This window comes from Artemia sp. Qi Xiang Cuo, chromosome 1 (genome assembly GCF_049724085.1).
Source record: "Artemia sp. Qi Xiang Cuo chromosome 1, ASM4972408v1, whole genome shotgun sequence".
In the NCBI taxonomy this organism is placed as follows: Eukaryota; Metazoa; Arthropoda; class Branchiopoda; order Anostraca; family Artemiidae; genus Artemia; species Artemia sp. Qi Xiang Cuo.
In genome coordinates, this window is record NC_142794.1 from 104,680,432 (window position 1) to 104,698,473 (window position 18,042).

Consider the following 18,042-nt stretch of genomic DNA (forward strand, 5'->3'; position numbering starts at 1 on the left):
TCCATACTTGTAGACAAAACCAACATCATCAACTCATCAAAACCTGCTACAAACTCATCCAGGCGTGCACTGGGCGGCTTATACACCACACTAATTAAAACTTTCCTTTTTTCAATTTCTAATTCCAAACAAAAACTTTCAATCTTACCTTCTATCCATACACCCAAATCCTCCCTCACCATATACTTCATATTTTTCTTAATCAAAATCCCAGGCCTCCTCGGTTCATAGTTGATCGGTTCCTTACCTCAAAATCATATCCTGGAAAAGAAAAAGCCGAGAGAGATTGGTCAGAACTCAAAAAAGTTTCACAAATACCCATTATAGCACTAGCACTAGTTAATAAAGCACTAGTTTTACACAATTCTACAAACCAGCAATGTAGATATGTGCTACATAAACTTAGACCTCTAAAAAATGTCTTATATAATTTTTGTGGCTAGTGATTCAATATCAGTTGAAAAGAATTTTTTCTCATTTTAAATTTCTATTGAAACCTACTTACCTGGGTGGGGAGCTGCCATGATCATGAAAGAGGCGCCCCCAGGGTGAGGCCTTTCAATTAAATTTTGGATTGGCTGACCTCTGTGTTAACCCCAACTGGGGGTAACTCACCCGCGTAATTTTTTGTAGGGGGGGACTGTGTTTGCGTGGACCTGTCCAGACTGGGCAAAGTTCTGTATTAGGACCTCCTTTTTATGTGATGTATATATAAATTGTAAGGAAAGCACAAAATTTGATGTTGCTATAAAATTCCTCAATGGGGGTAGGAACCCCCTCTTATGCACTTGGGAACTATTTTTTTTCAGTTAAATGGGTTAATGTAAATGAATCATGACCTTAAACATCCCATGTGGAAATTTATTTAATTTTAAAAATTTAAAAAATGTTTAAGTATATTATTTGTTATTGGAAGAATAAATATTTAGGGGGGAGTTGATATAATCATTTGGTATAACACATAATAAAAGAAACTGATATATTCAAAAAAAATTGCGAGAAAAAACACGTTTTCAGCGTTCTTCCTTGGCACTGTCAGCTTGCACCCCAGGACATGTACCGTCGTCTAATAGCGGTGAAGGATAATGTTTTTTTCCTGATTTTTTTTTTTTTTTTTTTTTTAGAGAAAACTTTTATAATATAAAAAAGCATGATATAAAAATTATTTTAAAATATAAATTTTAGTAAATTTTAAAAAATTTAAGTAATCACCTAATCAAAATCACTAAAATCACCGTACCCTCCGTGTATACGGGTTGCTGTCGGCTATCGCCGTAGGGCGGTGCCCTTCTTCTTGTAGACTTACCGGCTACGTTTTAGATCCTTATTTATTTTTTTTTTAGAGAAGACATTGAAACGTTTAAAAAAAAGTCTCAGAAAATCATTTGAATTAAAGGTTTTAAGTAAATTTTAAAAAATTTAAGTTATAGAAATTTTGCCCTATTGTTGAAAAATGAGAAAATAACCCCTTTCATAGCTCGATATTATAACTAATAAAATAGAGAATAACACTGGACTGATTGATTGACGGCAACATAAGAAGAAAATCAAGAAGTTATTCGTTGCAGAAAGAAAATTGTATGTTTATGTACCTAGTTCGTGATAGACAAATAAAAGAGAATGGCTGTTTTTAACAAAATAAACTTAGCCGTAATATTACGAATTGTATTTTCCACTCGGCAAAAATTACTGATAGTAGAATGGAAGCAAATCCTGGATTGCTAGCTTAAAGGTGGGAAAGTTAATTGTATATCTAACAAACCAGCGCAAGCTAATATTTCTTAAAGCGATATATGTACACTAATCTACGAACAAGCACTCTCGGTTGATTATAAACAAACTTAGATCACTAAAAAATTTCTTGGATGATATTTTTAGATTATAATTAACAATCATTTGAAAAGATTGGCTTAGTATTATAATTTTATCTTGAAACCTAATTACCTAGCTGAGGGAGCTGCCATGATCATGAAAGAGGCGCTCATAGGTTGAGGCCTTTCAATTGAACTTCGGATTGGCAGAACCCTGTGTTAACCCTACATGGGGGTAACTCAACAGCGTAATTTTTGGTAGTGGGGGACTGCGTTTGCGTGAACCCCTGTCCACACTCTGTAAAGTTCTGTACTTGGGCGTCCTGTGTATGTCACGTATTCATTCGGTGTAATAAAAATCACAAAATTTGATGTTGCAATTAAATTACCCATCGGGGGTAGGAGAAACCTTTTCTGCAATAAGGACATCTATTTTTTTAGTTAAAAGGGTTGATGGAAATGACTCATGACCTTAAACAGCACATGGGGAAAGGTATTTAAGTTGAAAAATTTAACAAATGTTTAAGCATAGTATTTGTTATTGTAAGCATACATATTTAGGGGGGAGTTGATATCATCATTTGGTTTAACACAAAACAAAAGAAAATGATTCCTGCACACAAATTATAGCTAAAATCAAAGTAATCACCAAGCGTCCATGGCCATGTCGTCTAGCGCACCGGTGCGGTTACCGTCTGCTTAAAGCTTTAAACTCCCCTTGTTTGGGCCAGTTTATTTTTTTTTTTTTTTTTTATTGAAAAAAGGTATAAGTTTAAAACAAATGTGATAAAATTTATTTTAAATAAGAAATTTTCTTAAATTTAAAAAAAATTAATTTATAGAAAATTTGCCTGATTTTCGAAAAAGGAGAAAACACCCCCTTTGATAGCTAGATATGATAACTAATAAAATAAAGAATAGCAATAGAATGATTGATTGCCGGGAACATCAGAAGTAAACCAAGATGTTAAACTTTACAGATATAAAATTGCATGTCTGTGTAACTAGTTCGTGATGAAACAATAAAAAAAACTGGCTTTTTTTAACAAAATAAACTTTGCCGTAATATTTAGCAATGTTTGTTACACTCTACAAAATTACTTAGAATAGACCGGACGCAAATAACGGATTAGGAGCTGAAAAGTGGGAAGTCGCTGGAAGATATAAGAAACCAGAGCAAGCTAAGTTTTATTAAAGTGTTAGTTTTACACTAATACACAAACCAGCACTGTATATTTGTTATACATAAATTTAGACCTATAGAAAATGTCGAGGATGATTTTTGTATCTTGTGATTAAATCTAAGTAAAAAACATAGGCCTCTCATTTTAAATTTACATTTGAACCTAGTTAAAGGAGTGGGGAGCTGCCATGATCATGGAAGAGGCACCCATATTGTGAGGCCTTTCAAGTGAATTTTGAAGTGGCTGAACCCTGTGTTTACCCCAAATGGGGGTAACTCAACAGCGTAATTTTTGGTAGTGGGGGACTGCGTTTGCGCGGACCCCTGTCCAAACTCAGTAAAGCTCTGTACTTGGGCGTCTTTTATATGTCACGTATTTATTAGTTGTAAGAAAAAGCACACAATTTGATATTGCACTTAAAGTCCTCGTCGGGGGTAGGAACCCCCTCTTAATCATTTATTAAATATATTTTCTTAGGCACATGTTTTAATTTACCAGATTAAATACATTAAAACTCAAATTTTTGCATATAGTTAGTATTTACACTTTTACAAATTGTAACGCTGAGTCTTTTGTATAGGAATAATAAAGAGGGAGGGGGGGGAGTTGATATCATCATTTGGTTTAACACATAACAAAAGAAAATGATTCCGGCCCACATCTTAGATCTTACAAACAAGTAATACGCAAGCAGCCGTGGTACGGCCGGCTTTCACCCCGTGGCAGTGACCTTCGTCTTATAGCAGTAAATTACACTTTTTAGATCCTGATATTTTTTTTTTTTTTTTTAGAGAAGAATTTGAGAAGTATGACACGAATTTTAGAAATTGCATTTGAGATTAAACATTTAAGAGAATTCAACAAATAGAATTTTCCAGAATATTTTCCTGATTTTCGAAAAAGGAGAAAAAACCCCTTTAATAGCTAGGTATGATAACTAATAAAATAGAGAATAGCAATGGACTGATTGATTGCTGGCACCATCAGAAGTAAACAAAGAAGTGATACTTTCTAGAAAGGAAAATGTAAGTTTATTTAATTAACTCGTGATAAACAAATAAAAGTAAATGGCTGTTTTTAACAGAGTAAACTTAGTCGTAATATTACCCAATGTTTTTTACACTCTGCAAAATTACTGAGAGTAGAATGGAAGCAAATAATTGATTAGGAGCTGAAAAGTCGGAAAGTTGTTGGAAGATCTAAGAAACCAGAGCAAGGTCAGATTTAATAAAGCATTATTTTTACACAAATCTACAAACCAGGAATGTAGATATGTGCTACATAAACTTAGAACTCTAAAAAATGTCTTAGATGATTTTTGTAGCTTGTAATTCAATATCAGTTGAAAAGAATTTTTTCTCATTTTAAATTTCTATTGAAACCTACTTACCTGGCTGGAGACCTACCATAATACTGCCGTTTGTACTCCTCGTGCTATGCGTGTCAATTGTATCTTGGATTGGTTAGCCACTTAGTCAATTCTAACTAGGGGTCCGTAAAAAGTGTTATTTGTTGTATGTGTGGACTGTGTTTGTATGGAGAGATAAACAATGGGCAAAGTATGTCACTTGAACCTAATCAGTATATGACGTCGTGCTAAATGACCCTAGACAGCACACAATTTGATGTTGCTCTTACAGTCACAAATGGGGGTAGTACCACCAAATTATTCAAATTTGAAATCTATTTTTTCAGGTAAAGGTGTCATTTAAAATTAATCATTACCATATAAAGCAAATGTGAAAAGGTATTTGACTTTAAAAATGTAAAATCTGCTTATGTATAGTATTTGTTATTGTAAGCGTACATATTTAGGGGGGGGGGTAACTTGACACTGCAACCGGGATCGGTCAGCAACTTTAACATATAAATAAATTACCTACTTTAGGCAATTTAATTATGACGACTGGTCATTGATATCATCATTTGCTTTAACACATAACAAGAGAAAATGATTCCTGCACACAAATTATAGCTAAAAAAAAAGTAAACCCCGTGCGGACTTGGGACGCTCGTGTTGCGTCCCAGGGGGGTTACCGTCGGCTTATACCGTTAAAGTCCCAGTGTTTTGGCCTGATTTTTTTTTTTTTTTTTTTTTTTTTTGTTAAAAAAGGTTGAGCATTAACATAAATGTTACAAAATTTATTTTAAATAATAAATTTTAGAAAATTTAAGTTATATAAAATTTGACTGATTTTCAAAAAAGGGGGAAACACCCCCTTTAATAGCTAGGTAAGAGAACTAATAAAATAGAGAATAGCAATGGAATGACTGATTCCTGGCAACATCAGAATTAAATAAAGAATTGATACTTTACAGAAAGGAACATGCAAGTCTGTGTAATTAACTCTTGATAAACAAATAATATTAATTTACTTTTTTAAACAAAATAAATTTATTCGTAATATTAACCAATGTTTGTTAAACTCTTCAAAATTTACTGAGAATGGACCTGTCGTAAATAACTGATTAGGAGCTGAAAAGTGGGAAAGTCGTTTGAAGATCTAAGAAACCAAAGCAAGCTCAGTTTTAATAAAGCACTAGTTTTACACAAATCTACGAACCAGCAATGTAGATATGTGCTACACAACTTTAGATCTCTAAAAAATATTTTGGATGATTTTTGTAGATTTTAATTAACTGTCTGTTTAATATAATGTTCTCCAATTATTAATATACATTTAAACCTAGATACATTACAGGGGACCTGCCATGATCATGAAGGAGGCGCTCCCAGGGTGAGGCCTTTCAATTGAACTTCGAATTGGCTGACCCCTGTATTAACCCCAAATGGGGGTAACTCAACAGCGTAATTTTTGGTAGTGGGAGACTGTGTTTGCGCTGACCTGTCCACACTCTGTAAAGTTATGTACTTGGGCCTCATCTGTATATTAAGTATTTATAAGTTTTAAGGGAAAGCACACAATTTGATGTTGCTCATAAAGTCCTCGACGGGGGTAGGAACTCTCTCTTATGCACTTGGGAAATCTATTTTTTTATTTACCTGGGTTGATGAAAATGAGTCATTAAATTAAAAACAAAATTTGTAACGGAAGAAGATCTGAAAATCTAAAAAAATTAGAGATTATTGAATAATTAATAGGCAGAGTAAATATTTAGGGGGGGGGGGTTAAATTTTACTTTCGCACGTTAAAATACGTTACATATTAACTAAAAAAAAAAAAAAACAATTATTCCAATTAATAAATCAGAATTTTAAATTCTATAAAAATTTGATTTAAAACATAACAAGAGAAAATGATTCCTGCACACAAATTATAGCATAAATAAAACTAATCACCAAGCGTCCTTGGTGGTGTAGTCTAGCGCACCGGGTCGTTTATCGTTGGTTTAAATCATTAAATTCCAATTTTTAGAGCTTTTTTTTTTTTTTTTTTTTAGAGAAAAAAGGTAGAAGATTAACACGAATGTGAGAAAATTTATTTTAAATATGCAGCATTGGTTGGTAGTGCTGTTCTCTTATATCCAGGGTTGCCACGATCCAAGATTAATCCCGATAGTCCGGGAATTTTTGGCGGTCTGGGATTTTTTTTCGTGTCCGTTTTTTTCGGTATTTTTTGCTAAAAACCGAGATTTTTAGTAAGAACCGAGATTTTTGATTACAAAGAGATTTTCAACGACTGTGTCTGATAGTCTACTATTTTTTTATGCACGGTATCACGAATATTCTCTGTTTTGTTCCTCTGGATTTGCGCTGTTTATTTCCTCTGGATTTGCGCTATTAGTCTATTACACTGGGGCAACGATTTTTTCGTTTGGGATTTGACTTTTGAAAATTCCTCTCCAATGTAACGACAAGCGGCGAATTCAGAACAAAACATTCACTTGAGTTCTTGACATCATTTCGAGAGCCTCGAATGTAATTGGAAATCTAGCGCAGCGGAAGCGATAAATACCATCGGAAAACTGGTTATGCTCAGGTCCAGTGTCTTTTTAGTTGGGTGTTCTGCAGATGAAGCTTCGCGAAAAATTAGATTTATAAAGTCATGACCAAATGATTGCCAGCATTCTATTATTTCCTTAAGTTGTAGCAAGTTTCAATTGTTTAGATTAATACATGTAGTCATACGTTTGTGCTGTTTAATGAACTTTCATCAATTGGTTCAAAAGATCGCTCTGATCACTACGTATTCCTCAGATTTTTCTAACATTTTAAAACACTTTCATGCTCATAATATTCCACTCAGTATTTAAGTTCTAAACTTTGAAGATCGCAGATGAGTATCAAGATAAACTAAGAAAAAACGAAAATGTTTACCTGGATTATGTTCTTTAAGAAGACCTTATTCTTATGCATGGGCTAACCAAGCCTAGTTTGATTCAATGAAGTTCATTTTACCAACTTTTTAGTTTTGTCATTTGAGGTCTGATTACAAGGATGTTTACTAAATCGTAAGAATTAATACCTGAGAGAATAGTTGTTTTTTTTGGTTGGTTGCTTTATTTAGCCTGTTTTACTAATAACTAGGTAGTAACAGTTTTTTTCTAACTTTTGCCTTACAGTTTTCTTTTCAAATACCCAAAGGCTGGGTTTAATACCAAGAAAGTTGGATTCTAAATACCCAGATTTGGGGAAAAGGGGTCTGTTTTTCTTCTGGATCTTTTCTTGTGAAAGCAGCAGATTCTTTTTTTATACAATGAAGAATCAGTGTACAGAATGTTTGAATGATATCGTTAGGATTTTTTTAAGATTTTAGTATGTTTTGAATCCAGGTTTTCTGGGTAGTGAAGTCGGGTCTTTAAATTTCAAAAGGATGCTTCTGTAAGACAAATAATAGTTCCACTGTCCACTTCTTGATAGGCGAGACTTTCACTTAACAGTAAAGCAGCCATGGTAAAAGAGAAAGGGACGTATGAAGATGTAGTACAAGCAAATTTTACCGCTTGTCAAGCCATATTGAATATTTCCGCGTCTAGAGTATCCATTTTCTGGAAAAATGGGACAAAAATCTCGGAATGTAGACAGGTCTTCCGTCCCATTTTTTTCTTTTTCTGGGAAGGAATAATCCGAGGGTAAGAAAATAGAAAAAGGGACGGAAGTGGTAGTATGGATAGCTTTTCTGGAAAATGCCAGAAGAAGGAGACAATTAGACACGATAAGTGATAAAAAAATAGTTGTCTAAGATGGTTTTGAATAGAAAAAGATAAATTCTCTAATTGAGGGTTTAGTTTTGTTTTCTATAGATTTTGGCTCAGAAAAACAGACTTGATGATGATGGCTGATAAACTTGTACAGACATTCAAAAAAAAAAACGCAGGTTTTTGAAAAAACCGCCAACTCTGAACGACTATTCCTTTTTCCAGGTTTCAGTCCCATTTCTCCGGATAGTCTGGACGCGCATTATGGCTGCGAAGCGTGACGTTAATTTTTGGGCGGGAAATTGAAATAACGATGAAACACGAATGCGTCGAGACGTTTTTTTGGAACTTTGGTGAATTGTTTTGGCCTAAAATGTCTGTTGTAGATTCTACTAATCCTTCAGTACGTTTTCACGTCGAAATAATGCTAGGAATATTGACAATCAGTTGTTAGTTATAACTAGAAGCCACGTTTCACCGTATTTGAAATTACGCGCCTTGATTTTTACGTCATCACTGTGCAGCCCTATGTTATATAACCTAAAAACGGTACTGGTGCATTATATAGGCCTTTTTTAAAAGTCAAGTTTGGTTAATGCTAATGAAATTAAAAAAAATAGGATGAATGCGTATAATAGTTTAGAAACAAATTTGGGCTATATATTTGCACATTAGGGGGATGGGTGGGTGTTGGGCATAGCATAAATTAAATACGTAACCTAAGCTAACCTAGGTAGCTTTCCCTCCTCCCCCCTAAACCGTAATCGTAAACGCAATGAAAACCCCGCTTTGTATTGCATTGCTCTATAGCGGTTTCTTGAATTAACCCGTCTGGTGGGTGTTTGGTGACTGATGTCCTTGTAAAGGCCCAAACAACGCACCAGTGCCCAAAAAACTGCAGTAAAGGATTTTTTTTGAAATTTTAGATTTTTTGGGAAGAAAAATTGGGATTTTATTACTGAGCTGGAAGCAGCCCTTCTTATACCATCATTTTCAGTAAGAGTTTCCGGAAGCCATTCTCTAAAATCAGGAGTAGAGCCATAGAGGAACAGCCAGCCGTTTGGCTGGCTGAAAACTAGGTTCTCTCAAGTTAAACTGAAGGCTTTTGGGTAAATATGGGGCAGTCTATATTTTGGATAAAATTCCATCTTTTGGCTATCTTGGAAAGGGTTTAGGTTAGGAAAATGAAACTTTTAGGGATGGGTCTACAGGCTAAAGTATTGGTCAATATCTACCAAATCATATTATTGAGTTAGGAATAGGCTAAAGTGAATACACCATTCGATGGCTTTTTTTATGCTGATTATGAATATAATAAGCATTTCTATCGGAAATGAATTTCAGCCCCCCTCCTATATAGGCTATACCTAACCTAACCCTGAATTGGCATGGTCAATATATACCAAATCATATTATTGAGTTTCAAATAAAGTGAATACACCATTCGATGCCTTTTTATGCTGATTACAAATATAATAAGCATTTCTATCAGAAATGAATTTCAGCCCCCCCCCCCTATGTAGGCTATACCTAACCTAACCCTGAATTGGCATATATCGGGGGGGGGGCTGAAATTCATTTCTGATAGAAAAGCTTATTATATTCGTAATCAGCATAAAAAAGGCATCAAATAGTGTATTCACTTTAGTCCTAACTCAATAATATGATTTGGTATATATTGGCCATTGGCATATATAGGGGGAGGGGCTGAAATTCATTTCCAATAGAAATGCTTATATTCGTAATCAGCATAAAAAAGGTATTGAATGATGTATTCACTTTAGTCCTAACTCAATAATATGATTTGGTAGATATTGACCAAAATATGTCCTGGGAAGGTATTTTGAAGTACTTATCTCCTCTCCTTCTCCCTCTAGAGGATCCTGAAATTTGCCTACATGACAGGTCTATACCTATTGAAATTTTGACAAAACAACATTTTACCCTAATTTTCAGTTATAAGATTCTTTTTCTCTGGCTTTAGTTCTGAAAATGCAATTCTGTTATTTTAGTAGTATTTTAAGCCATATCAATGTTAATTTTCAAAATTTAGGAAATGTATTTACATATCTTTAAAACTATAAATCAGGATTGAGCAAAGTTGTGAAGCTGCAAACAATTTTGTTGGACTTTATTTTAAGCAGAAGATCTATATCAAATAAACATCAGAAGATCTATAAATATTTGGTAGATATTTACCTTATTGACTTACAAACAAAGCAAATATACCACTTGATGTCTTTTTTATGCTTTTTCCAAATATAATAGGTAAAAATCTACCAAATAATATTATTGACTTACGCATAAAGTGAATATACCACTCAATGCCTTTTTTTATGCTGATAATGAATACAAATAAATAATATGATTTGGTAGATGTTTACCATATAATAATCATTTTTGTCAGAAATAAATTTTACCTCCACCCCTATGTATACCAATTCAGGGTAGGCCTATATATTTGCACATTAGGGGGGCGGGTTTATTTTATTTCTGATGTAAATGGTAGTCAAGTTTAAACTTCACCGCCACCCCCTTATTTGCAAATATATACCCTGAATTTGTATATATTCTGAATATCCAATATTGGATTTCTGAATATCCAATATTCAGAAATCTGAATATTGGATTTCTGAAATCTAATATTCAGAAATTGGATTTCTGAATAGGAAAAAATGGGCCATGCATTTAATCCCTCAGAAAATGCCTTCTCATTAGAGGTGGGGCATGGATATTTTTGGTGGGTCATGGGTAGGACGTGCACCCTTCGGCTGACTACTTTAGATCCTTAATTTAAAAAAAAAAAGTGTATTACACAGTGGTGTGCCTATAGTATTTTTATTGGGGAGGGAGGTAAGAGGGGGTGCTATTCAAGTAGGTAATATTCAAGCAGTAGGGGAGAAATAATATTCAAGCTGAATTTATAAACATTACACAATACATAATAAACAATAAACACACATTAAACCATCTTAAATATGACTGTCAAGATTTAATGTGTTGTACAAAACTTAATATACATGATTTATTGAAATATTACTTATCATTTTTATTAAATCGATTTGTTTGTGGGTTTGCTGATTTATTTTATTAAAAAGTATTGATATCAGTGGGCCTCATAAAGCCAAAACAAAAATCATAGGCAGCGCAATTGCGCTGTCTAAGTAAAGACACAGGATAACTTAAACTATTACCACAGATGATGTAAAATTATTTAGTGACATATTCCACACATTTTGATAGCGACCATATTTTAAATTTGCAAGTACTCAAAAAATAAAGCTAGAATTATTTAATTATCCATTGGGCATTGTTTGAGAAAGAATATCCAGAAAATCTGAACAATTTTCGGCATCATTGCAGCAGAAACCTTCAATAATTAATAATTTCCAGGGATGCTAATTGGAATGGAAAATTGACCCTATAATTTGAAAATTATTATCCCCTTTGTATCTTTGATTTAAAAAAACGAATTCTATAAAAATTACACAAAAGTTTTTCTTGTGTAAATCAGGGTATGGGGGAGGGGTATACATTACCAGAGGGGGTTACACTGAATATCGTTTTTACGTCTATAATTCCCAAAACAAGCAAAGCACTGTCTCCTAAAGCTCCATGATAAAACTGACAACAATAGAAAAAGACCATGTGTTGGTACCGCTTATACATGCACACAAATTTCTAAGTTGTGAGAAAAATAAACATTTTTCTTAAATGCACGATGGTGATGAAGAGATAAAGTTTTCACAAATAGCGTTTTTTTTTTGTGCAAAATACAACTAATTCCAATTATAATTTTTAGCACATTTATGTCAATTCCTTTTTGGAGCTGGTTAAAACAAACATCTAGAAAAGCGAAAATAGCAAGAATTTCACCCCCTTCAACGACGCCACTGGTGTGACGTAAATTTATTTAAAGAAAAAAAATGATTAATTTTTACCAAACTTACCTTAAAAAGAGAACTTTAAACTAAAAAATTAAAACAGTCCAAAGTTTGTTGTTCTTATGATGGAAAGGCAATATTGTCTTGGTCATTATTTAAAGATCATGGATGTGTGTCGTTTCAAAGTGCCTTTTTAAGTAACCAAACAGACTGGAGGGCAGCTAGCCCCCTCCTCCTGCCCTCACCCCTAAATATATCGAAATGAAACTATGAGATTGCTCTCTGGATCATCACAATCAATACCTCTCCTATCCTCCTTTGGAAGATTAATTCAAAACGCTGTACATTCGGAAAAAAAATCCTGCAACTTTGTTCGGATTCAGTTGAAGTTAGTTTTAACCACAACGGCATTTAATGGTATTTCGTGTTCTTTGTTATTTTGAAAGGTTTTAAGATTACTTACTCTCATGCGAACACCAACATCTGTCTCTGCCATCTCTGTTACGTCCTTCTCCATGTCACTAAAATTGTAAGGAAGGATAAACTTGAAAAAAAGAGTCCATAATGTTTTCACAAATTTTTATTTGTTCATCTGCAACAGAAAATAGATAAAATTGGATTTTTTTTATTTTTAAATGACAAACAAAAAGGAAAAAATAACACTGAGATCAAATGTAGGCGATTGTTGATCTCTTACTTTGTGACGAAACCACAGCTGAAACTTGCAACCAGGAGCTTAGCTCCAGTAATTTTACTGAAGAGGGGCACGAAGGGTCCCTATTCGGATAGACAATAGACATGGGCTCTATAATAATTTTTCCTCCAAATTATTGGGACGGGAACTGCCCCTATCCTCCCCCAAACAATGCCCTTGCTTGCAACAAAAGTAAAGATTTGTACATCCACCAATTTATAAATATATAAATTGGCTTATACTTTATAAAGTTTATACTTTATAAAATTGGCTATTCGTAGCAGGGTATATGAACTACCAATAAGTCCTTTCACCCCTTTGATTCTCCAAAAAGTGTCATCAGATATTTTAGAAATCCATTGTCCTCATCAGTAACCAAGTTTCCTTGTCAGTTGAAAGAAACTAATCATCCCAATTGAACGTCTCAATTCTATTGATGGGATGTGTGAAGTGGAGGTACTTGAGTTACCTTTTCCCAGCAATTTAAAACCTAACAGCCAGCCAGTGCTAATATGGCTCTTCATGCTCACTCCTGGTCTCTTGTGCACTCTCCAGAACAAATGATGAATAGCCTACTTTTTAATGACTTCATTATGCATTAATAAACACTAATCAATTTGACTCTTCTTTAAAATGTCAATAGATGCCTTAAAAATCTTTCTATCCACATGCCAAGGCAGGTTCAAACTCAGGATTGCTGTGTAGGTATTAGGAATATTAGCCATAAAGCATAGGTGTTTAAGGGATATAGTCTCCATGCTCAGTGGCTGACAATTGAATAAGACATGCTGGATTGTTTTATCCATTGCAAAGCAATCAAAAGCCATGCATTTGATAAGCGTTTTGTCTTTTTTTTTAATTTGTGTTGAAAGATATGCCATCCTACAATTTTTTTTATACATGCCAGAATCCTTGCTGCAAAAAGTTTCTAGAAGTTTTTTTTTAGTAATGATCTGCCATAGCATATACATTTCCTACTTCGGCCACTTCATTTTTGATAGCAGTGCATATAAATAATGTTTTTAAGATGGCGCTGTATTTAGCACATTTAGTCAAATCTTCAAAATTGAACAAAATGTTATTGTGAAAATATTAATTGAAAAAAAAACTGGAAAAGGAAGGAAAGAAGGGAAGATATAGGTTCTGCTGGAAAATATGTTAACTAGGATTATTTTGCATATTATGAAGTAAAAATTGTTTTCTTAGCATGTCTCTTTAATAGGTGGAATGGTCATATATTTACACCAATTAAATGGTACCTAGCCTTTTTATCCTTTCCTATCACAGTCCTTTAGTGCTAACTTTGGTGTAAATTAAACGCTATTTGTGGAAAATCTACTTTCATTTTTGATACTGTTGTATTACATTAGAAGTGTGGCGTATATATCATAATAGTATTCATATTTGTAATGGAACCTTATTTGTGAAATGTCTGCATACTTTGATTTGATTTTGGATCTCAATGTTGCCATATTAGCCTCAGATTCATAATAAACAAGCTCAGAAACTTAACTATATAAGCAAAGTGAGGGATTGAGAATGGTCCCACTTTTGGCCCTTGATTGAAATCCCTTTCATGACTCTGATTTTTAACAAGTAAGTAAGTAAGTATGACCCATAGACCCTCAAGGTCCAAACAATCAATGCTGATCTCCGTTTCGTGGCACTTCAGCCAGGAAGTGCAATGGGGGGTTTGTAACAAGGTGTAAGATTTACTGGTGTTAAAGTATATTTAGGCCGTGTCTTTTTGCATAGGCTGTTTGTGAAATTTTGGGAAATTTTTCCTAAGGCTATACTTGTAATTTTACCCTTAAGGGGTACTTTTTCCTATAACTTTAACTAATCTGACTCAAATGGTCATGTAGAGATTTTGATCTGATGACATGTGGCTGTGGCTGCTGGGTGTTTAAGGGACATTGAAAGGGTGCCAGGTTGTCTGTCAATAGGTTTTATTTCTTAAAAGGGCTCTAGAACTCGGAGTCTTTGATTGAATGAGACCTTTCCCAATTTTTTATAATCATTTACAATGTGCTATTGAAAAAAATACAGGAGAGACACATTGATCTTCACTAAGTCATTGCTTTTGTGTTGACTATGCAGTAGCAACGCCTTAAAGCTAACGAAGGGTCAGAACAAATCAAATAATTACCCATAGAGAAAAAATCCGAGATAAACTCAAGAATGATAAAAGAGCAATAAGCTCTACTAGAAAAACTAACAGTCTATATTTTTAAAGTATTGTATGGCCAAACAATAGGATAAAACATGCACCTCTGACACAAGTATCCAGTATAGACCTATCAGAAAAAAAGTTGCTTAAAACTATCCTCTTAAGCATTTTTTTTAATAATATCCACCATATCTCATTACTCCCTTCTAAAAAAGGAATGGAACTTTAGATATTTTAATAATGTAATCCGTCAAGTGCGTAATATATTAATTGTAATTGGTGTCATCAAGGTTGGCTTTGATGCTGCATCTGTCCCTTGCGTTCAGTAGCAACACAAAAATATTTTCTATAAGATCACTACAAAGGGATATGAAGAAAGGGACTGAAATGAAGAAAAACAGTTATCTTTTCTGTTTCGCGTGTTTTGTCTACTATGGGCGTTATATCATGAACATTCATCAGAAATTGGCTGGAAATTTACTAGTTTTACTCTATTGTTTCAAATACAGCAACAGTTCTAAGATGAATGAAAAATTTATATTCTATGGATTAATTGGTTTTATGACAGTCCAATTTCTATGGGAATCTTACCTCTCATACCGCCAGGTATTATTGTTACTTTCATTGAGTATTGCTGCCTCAGTACAGTTGCACTTATTTTGTGTTTATTCTAAAACTATTAATTAATATTTAAGTTACTGTGAGCTAGTGTTCATTCTTTCTTGTAAAACTAAAATCTTATTTTAATCATTATTGGCTAGAGTTCGTTCTTTACTGTAATGAAGTAAAAAAAACAAAAACAATTTTTTTTCAACTGAAAGTAAGAAGGAATATTAGAACTTAAAACGAACAGAAATTATAACGTATGTGTGGAGGTTCTCCCCCACGTCAATACCTCGCTCTTTACGCTAAAGTTTGACTCTGTCTCACAACTTCATTTTTTAAAACAATAAAAAACTTTAGCGTAAAGAGCGAGGCGTTGAGGAGGGGACAGCCCCTTTCATATACGGAATAACGTAATTTATATTTAAATTACGTAATTTATTATATGTAATTTGTAAATTACATATACGTAATTTACAAATTAACTTACATAACTAAATTCTATATTCGTATATTTTTCTTCTGGCAAACAATACAAAGTTGCAGATTTTTGCAGATATGAGCTTGAAAACTATGTAATAGCGTTTTCTTATATGCTGATTATGACGGTGTGATTTTCATTAAAATTCTTTTTCTTGTTCGGGATGTTTCCCCCCTCTTTAAAAAATTTAGTAAATTGCCTCAGGCTTGTAGCCTTTGATGAGTAATACTAAACTTAATAAAATTTATATATTTAGAATCAGCATTATAAACACATTCTTTTGATACATTTATTGACATCAAAATTCCGTTTTTAAAAGTTTCGATTACTATTGAGCCGTATCGATGGTTTTTTTATTGTTTTTTTTTTTCATTACGTATATGTTATTACGTATATGATGGGGTTCTCCCCTTGGTCAATACCACGCTTTTTACGTTAAAAGTTAAAAAAAAATTTGATTCACAAACTCCTGAATCACAAAGGCCGTTTAATTAGAATAGATAGCTCTATTGAAAGCACTAAAAAAAACTGTAGCGTAAAGAGCGAGGTATTGACTTGGGGCCTCACATACGTTATAATTTCTGTTCGTTTTAAGTTCTAATGTTGCTTCTTACTTTCAGTTGAAAAAAACTTGTTTTTTTTTTATTTAGTTTCTGATCGGTTTTTAAATAATGCTTGGAAATCCGGTAAGGATAAAAAACATTTTATCCTAATTTTTTTTTTGTCTCTTCCGTGGGAACTAGTTTCTGAAAATGTAATTCTTACTATTACAGGAGGATTTTATGCCATGTTAAGGTTTTCTATTTTAAGAAATAGATTGTCAAATCACTAAAACCTTACAAATCGTGATTTGTAAGGTTTGTGATTTGTAACGTGATTTAACTAGGCCTATAACACACAGATTATAAAAGGTCAGTGCCCTTTTGAGGGGATGGATGGGAATAGGTATTTCAAAATTTAATTTATAGGGTTCTTTAACTACTATCTAAGATAGACAAAAGCCTCTCATTTACAATTTTACTCTAAATTACTAACCAAATCTCTTCTTTTTTTTGGGGGGGGGGGGTAAATTTTTTGTGGTTGACCACATTTAGAGAAAATATAAAAATTAAATAAATGTAGTAGGTCAACATTAGACTAGGCTCCTTCTTTTCTGGCTTTAAAAATATCATGGTTACTTTTCTGACACTGTATCCCCCCCCCCCCCATCGGTCATTGATATAGCCCTTGGATTTTAAAAAACAGAAAATGCAAAACAATGAAATCCTTAATTTGTAAAATGTAATCTAGCATTTTTTTTTTCTATTAATCATATTATTATGTGTCTTATATTATTTTATCCAATATTTCATTTAATCTATCAGGCAAAACTGGATTTCATCAGGTTAGTATGTAAGAAACCAGGTTTCAATAGCAATACTTACTTTAGTGGATGTCAGAGGTTATGTCATTAAGGGTCATGCAAATAATTTTCTTTGTATTTGTATTTTTGTTTGAAAAATCTTGTCAAATATTAAAGCTTAATTATCAAATATGAAAGGACAGAGCAACCTAAACTTACTTAGTTTCTCCCATGCTGGTTGGCACATATGGCCACAGTGGTGCCTCTCCATGACAACCTCTGAAGAGCTTGCAGCCACAGGTAGGGGCGTCCCGAGGGGACGAAAAGTGGCCCCCCCCCCCAATTTTTTTTGGTATTTGGTAAAATTTGCGCCAAAGGCAGAAATTTAGCAAAATTCTTGATTTCTGCAGAAAACTTGGCATAAATCAGGTAGCAATTTGGTAAAATTCACAAAGATTGCACCCCCCCCCTTTATGAACTGAGATCTGAGACGTTTCTGGCCAAAGGTGATGCAAAGAAGCACCCACAAGCCTAGCCTCCCTCCATAGACATCAGTGAAGCAGCACTTAGCTGCCCAGGCCTTTTGATGCTGGGGGAACTCTATACCAAACCTAATGAGGAAGCCTGGTATTGCCCTTAGTGATTATATGGCTCCAATACACTCATCTGCTACTTTGAATTCTCTTAACTATCAATTGGTGCTTTGTTTTTTTTCACATATGAAGGTGTTAGTAATCCTATCAGACCATTGGAGACCCAGAATGCACTAGAGG

The 18,042-nt window shown here is 33.7% G+C and overlaps 1 long non-coding RNA gene and 4 other non-coding genes across 6 annotated transcripts in view; all 5 read left to right on the top strand.

Annotated features, from left to right (window-relative positions):
* Window positions 1-497: 497 nt before the first annotated feature.
* Window positions 498-661, top strand: LOC148957050 (U1 spliceosomal RNA). Its single transcript, XR_016142587.1, has one exon. It is a non-coding gene; the product is annotated as a U1 spliceosomal RNA (small nuclear RNA).
* A 1,275-nt stretch (window positions 662-1,936) lies between these two features.
* On the top strand, window positions 1,937-2,101 carry LOC148957051 (U1 spliceosomal RNA). Its single transcript, XR_016142585.1, has one exon. It is a non-coding gene; the product is annotated as a U1 spliceosomal RNA (small nuclear RNA).
* A 1,056-nt stretch (window positions 2,102-3,157) lies between these two features.
* LOC148957052 (U1 spliceosomal RNA) lies at window positions 3,158-3,321 on the top strand. Its single transcript, XR_016142593.1, has one exon. It is a non-coding gene; the product is annotated as a U1 spliceosomal RNA (small nuclear RNA).
* Window positions 3,322-5,682: 2,361 nt separating this feature from the next.
* LOC148957053 (U1 spliceosomal RNA) lies at window positions 5,683-5,846 on the top strand. Its single transcript, XR_016142591.1, has one exon. It is a non-coding gene; the product is annotated as a U1 spliceosomal RNA (small nuclear RNA).
* A 3,225-nt stretch (window positions 5,847-9,071) lies between these two features.
* LOC148957054 (uncharacterized) overlaps window positions 9,072-18,042 on the top strand; it is a 41,558-nt gene continuing 32,587 nt past the window's right edge. The window contains exon 1 of one of the 2 annotated variants that reach the window (XR_016142483.1): window positions 9,072-9,204. This is a non-coding gene — a long non-coding RNA (uncharacterized LOC148957054). The remainder of the gene's footprint in view (window positions 9,205-18,042) is intronic. The other variant, XR_016142482.1, reaches the window with a different exon arrangement.